This window comes from Mirounga leonina, unplaced genomic scaffold (assembly GCF_011800145.1).
Source record: "Mirounga leonina isolate KUSES-001 unplaced genomic scaffold, KU_Mleo_1.0 Mir_101414, whole genome shotgun sequence".
Lineage (NCBI taxonomy): Eukaryota > Metazoa > Chordata > Mammalia > Carnivora > Phocidae > Mirounga > Mirounga leonina.
Window position 1 is genome coordinate 2,690,626 of NW_023270121.1, and position 6,000 is coordinate 2,696,625.

The window sequence follows — 6,000 nt, forward strand, 5'->3', positions numbered from 1 at the left end:
AGCTGAAAGAAACAGAGGAATGAATTAATGACCTAGACGACAGAATAATGGAAAGTAATCAAGCTGAAAAAGAGAGAAAAAAATTACGTAAAATGAGAATAGACTTAAGGAATACAATGACACCATCAAATGTAATAACATTCACATTATAAGAGTCCCAGAAGAAGAGAGAGAGAAGGGGGAAGAAAATTTGTTTTAAGTAGTAATAGCTGGAAACTTCCCTAATCTGGAGAAGGAAACAGATATCCAGATCCAGGATGCATAGAGAACTTCCAACAAGATCAACAAAAGCAGATCCACACCAAGACCTAATATTATTAAAATGCAAAATATACTGATAAAGAAAAAAAAAGTTTAAAAGCATCAGGACAAAAGAAAACAGTTACATACAGGAGATTTTTTGGGAGAAACTTTCCAAGCCAGAATGGAGTGGCTTGATATTCAAAGTGCTGAATGGGAAAAATCTGCAGCCAAAATACTCTATCCAGCAAGCCTAAAATTCAGAATAGAAGGAGAGATAGAGTTTCCCAGACAAACAAAGGTAAAAGAAGTTCATTACCACTAAACTAGTCCCACAAGAATGTTAGAGGGGATTCTTTGAGTGGAAAGGAAAGACCATAAGTAAGAATAGGAAAGTAGGAAGCACAAAAGCAGTAAAAATAAGTAAATCTGTAAAAATCAGTCAAGAGACTCACAAAATAAAAAAAAAGTAAAGTGTGACACCATATACTTAAAACATTGGGGAGGAGAGAAATAACGAATGGGTTCAAACTTAAATGACCATCAACCTAATATAGACTGCTATATGCAGAAGATGTTATATACAAACCTAATGGAAACCACAAATTAAAACCACTAATAAATATGCAAAGAATAAAGAGAAAGAAATCCAAATATACCACTAAAGAAAGCCAGCAAAACATGAAAAAGAGGACAAGAAAGGATCAGAGAAAATCTTCACACAACCAAAAAACAGGTAATAAAATGGCAATAAATACATATCTATCAATGATTACTTTGACTGTAAATGGACTAAATGCTCCAGTCAAAAGACATAGGGTGACAGAATGGATAAAAAATCAAGACCCATCTATATGCTGCCTACAAGCGACTCATTTTAGATCTAAAGACACCTGCAGATTGAAAATGAGGGGATGGAGAAACATCTATCACACAAGTGGATGTCAAAAGAAAGCTGGAGTAGCAATACTTATATCAGACAAACTAGACTTTAAAACAAAGACTGTAACAACAGCCAAAGAGGGCACTGTATAATCATAAAGGGGACAATTGAACAAGAATATACAGCAATTGCAAATATTTATGCACCCAACAAAGGAGCACCCAAATACATTAAAAATGGTAATAACAAAATAAAGGAACTAATTGATAATAATATAATAATATTAGGGGACTTTAACACCCTGTTTACATCAATGGACAGATCATCTAAACAGAAAATCAACAAGGAAACAATGGCTTTGAATGACACACTGAACCAGATGGATTTAACAGATATATTCAGAACATTCCATCCTAAAATAGCAGAATACACATTCTTTTCAAGTGCATATGGAGCATTCTCCAGAATAGATCACATATTAGCCCACAAAATAAACCTCAACAAATTAGAAAAGATTGAAGTCATACCATGCATCTTTTCTGACCACAATGCCATGAGACTAGAAGTCAACCACAAGAAAAAATCTGGAAAGACCACAAATACAGGGAAGTTAAACAACATGCTACTAAACAGTGAACAGGTCAACCAGGAAATCAAAGAAAAAGTTAAAAAGTACATAGAAACAAATGAAAATGAAAACATAATGCTCTAAAACCTTTGGGATACAGCAAAATTGGTTCTAAGGGGGAAGTTTATAACAATACAAGTCTACATCAATAAGCAAGAAAAATCTCAAGTCAGAAAACAAACAATAAACAAAACCTAAAACCAGCAGAAGGAAGGAAATAATAATGAGTAGAGCAGAAATAAATGATATAGAAACTGAAAAAAAACAATATAACAGATTGATGAAACTAGGAGCTGGTTCTTTGAAAAAAAAAAAAAGAATAAAATTGATAAACCTCTAGCTAGACTTATCAAGAAAAAAGAGAGAAAGGGCTCAAATAAAGTCACAAATGAGAGAAGACAAATAACAATCAACACCACAGAAATACAAACAATTATAAGAGATTATTATGAAAAACTATATGCCAACACATTGGACAACCTGGAATAAATGGATAAATTCCTAAAAACATATAAATTACCCAAACTAAAACAGGAAGACATAGAAAATTTAAACAGACTGATAACTAGCAAAGAAATTGAATCAGTAATCAAAAACTCCCAACAAACAGAAGTCCAGAACCAGATGGCTTCACAGGCGAATTCTACCAAACATTTAAAGAGGAGTTAATATCTATTCTTCTCAAACTATCCCAAAAAATAGAAAAGGAAGGAAAACTTCCAAATTCATTCTAGGAGGCCAGCATTACCAGTACCGAAACTGGATAAAGACACCACTAAAAAACAGAACTTCAGGCCAATATCCCTGATGAACACAGATGCAAAAATCCTCAACAAAATACTAGCAAATCAAATCCAACAATATATTAAAAAAACCATTTCACCATGATCAAGTGGGATTTATTTCTGGGTTGCAAGGTGGTTCAGTATTCACAAATCAATCAATGTGATACATCACATCAATTAGAGAAAAGATAAGAACCAAATGATCATTTCAAAAGATGAAGAAAATGCACTTGACAAAATACAACATCCCTTCATGATAAATACCCTCCACAAAGAAGGTTTAAAGGGAACATACCTCAACATAATAAAGGCCATCTATGAAACCCTGCCAGCTAACATCATTCTCAATGGGGAAAAACAGCTTTTCCCCTATGGTCAGGAACAAGACAAAGATGTCCACTCTCATCACTTTTCTTCAACATAGTACTAGAAGTCCTAGCCACAACAATCAGACAACAAAAAGAAATAAAAGGCATCTGAATCAGTAAGGAAGAAGTAAAATGTTCACTCTGTAGATGACATGATACTATTTATAGAAAATCCTAAAGACTTCACAAAAAAACTGCTAGAACTGATAAAAGAATTCAGTAAAGCTGCAGGATACAAAATCAATGTAGAGAAATCTGTTGTATTTCTGTACACCAATATGAAGCAGCAGAAAGAGACATAAAGAAAACCATCCCATTTACAATTGCACCCAAAATAATAAGCTACCTAGGGATAAATCTAATCAAAGAGGTGAAAGACCTGTACTCTGAAAACTATGAGACATTGATGAAAGAAATCGAAGATGACACAAAGAAATGGAAAGACATTCCAAGTTCTTGGATTGGAAGAGCAAATATTGTTAAAATGTCTACACTACCCAAAGCACTCAACACAGTTAATGCAATCTCTACCAAGAATACCAACAGCATTTTTTACAGAACTAGAAGAAACAATTCTAAAATTTGTATGGAACCACAAAAGACCTCAAATAGCCAAAGCAATTGTGAAAAAGAAATGCAAAGCTGGAGGCATCACAATTCCAGATTCCTAGTTATATTACAAAGCTGTAGTAATCAAAATAGTATGGTACTGGCACAAAAATAGACACATAGATCAATAGAACAGAATAGAAAACCCAGAAATAAACCTACAACTGTATGGTCAATTAATCTTCAACAATACAAGAGAGAATATCCAATTGGAAAAAGACAGTTTCTTCAACAAATGGTGGTTGGGAAAACTGGACAGCAACAAGCAGAAGAATGGAACAGGATCACTTTATTGCACTATACACAAAAATGGATTCAAAATGGATTAAAGACCTAAATATGAAACCTAAAGCCATAAAAATCCTAGAAGGGAACACAGGTAATAACCTCTTTGATGTCAGCCAGAGCAACCTTTTTCTAGATATTCTCTTGAGGCAAGGGAAACAAAAGCAAAAATAAACTATTGAGACTACATCAAAATAAAAAAAACCCTTCTGCACAGTGAAGGAAAGAATCAACAAAACTGAAATATAACCTACAGAATGGGAGAAGATATTTGGAAATGACATATCTGATAAAGTGTTAGTATCAAAAATATGTAAAAAGTTATAAAACTCAAGACCCAAAAAAATCCAATGAAAAAATGGGCAGAAGACATAAATAGACATTTCTCCAAGAAGCCATACAGATGGCCAACAGACACATGAAAAGATGCTCAACATCATTTATCATCAGGAAAATGTAAATCAAAACTACAGTGAAATATCACCTCACACCTATCAAAATGGCTAAAATCAACACAAGAAACAACAGGTGTTGGTAAGAATGCAGAGAAAAAGGAACTCTCTTGCCCTGTGGGTGGAAATGCAAACCAGTGCAGCCACTGTGGAAACCAGTATGGAGGTTCCTCAAAAAGTTAAAAATAGAATTATCTTATGATCCAGTAATTACACTACCGGGTATTTACTCAAAGAATACAAAACACTAATTCAAAGGGATGCATGCACCCCTATGTTTATAGCAGCACTATTTCCAATAGCCAAATTATGGGAGCAGCCCAAGTGTCTATTGACTGATGAATGGATAAACAAGAGGTGGTATATATATAATAGAATATTATTCAGCCATACAAAAAAATGAAATCCATTTGCAACTATCTGGATGGAGCTGGAAAGTATAATCCTAAGTGAAATAAGTCAGAGAAAGACAAATGCCATATGATTTCACTCATATGTGGAATTTAAGAAACAAAACAAATAAGCAAAGGGGTGGGGGGAAGAGAGGAAAAAAACCAAGAAACAGACTCTTAATTATAGAGAACAGACTGATGGTTGCCAGAGGGGAGGTGGGTAGCGGAATGTGTGAAATAGGTGATAAGCACTGGCTGATGTATGGTATTGTTGAATCATTATATTGTACATCTGAGACTAATATAACACTGTGTGTTAACTAAGTGGAATTAAAATAAAAAGTTAAAAATAAAAAGTATATCATAGACATCCTTCCCTATCCGTACAGGAACTCATTCTTAATAGCTGAATGACAATTCATATACAATGGAATGTACTGTAATTTATTTACAGATTACCTATTGACAGACATTTAGGTTACCTCTATTTTTTTGAGATTATAAAGAATGTTGCAATGAGCCCACTAGTACATTATAAGTATCTTTGCCTACTTCTAGAAGTATTTCTGTAGGTTAGATTCTTAGTAGGGTATATTATTGTCCTAGGGCTGCCATAAATAACCACAAACTTGGTGGCTTAAAAACAACAGAAATTTATTCTCTCACAGGTATTTTTTTGCCTTTTCCTAACTTCTCATGGCTCTGGGCAATCCTTGGCATTCCTTGGCTTGTAGATGCATTACTGTAATCTTTGCTTCTGTCTTCAAATGGCCTTCTTCCCTCCGTATGTGGATCTGTGTATCTCCAAATTTCCCTTTCCTCATGAGGATGGCAGCCACTATATTTAGGCTGAGAAAATTACATATCATTTTAATTGTAGTCCTGTTAGTATTTCTTCTGTGAATTGATTCTTAATATCCATAAAAACACACCATTTATAATTGTACAATTCAGTGGTTTTTAGTATATTAGGGAGTTGTGCGACCATCATCACTAATTCCAGAACATCTTCATCACTCCCAAAAGAAACCCTGTACCCATTACTATCACTCACCATTTCTCCCTTTCTCCAAGGCCTGAAAACCACTAACCTATTTCTTGTCTCTATGGATTTGCCTATTCTGGACATTTCAAATAAATGGGATTATTTGTTATATGACCTTTTGTGTTTGATTTCTTTCATTTAGCATAATCTTTTCAGGGTTCATTCATATTGGAGCATGTACAAGCATTTCATCCTTCTTTATTGCCTAGCAATATTCCATTGCATGAACATACTATATTTTGTTTATTCATTCATTAGTAGATGGAAATTAAGTTTGTTTCCACTTTTTGGTTATTATGAATAATATTGTGAT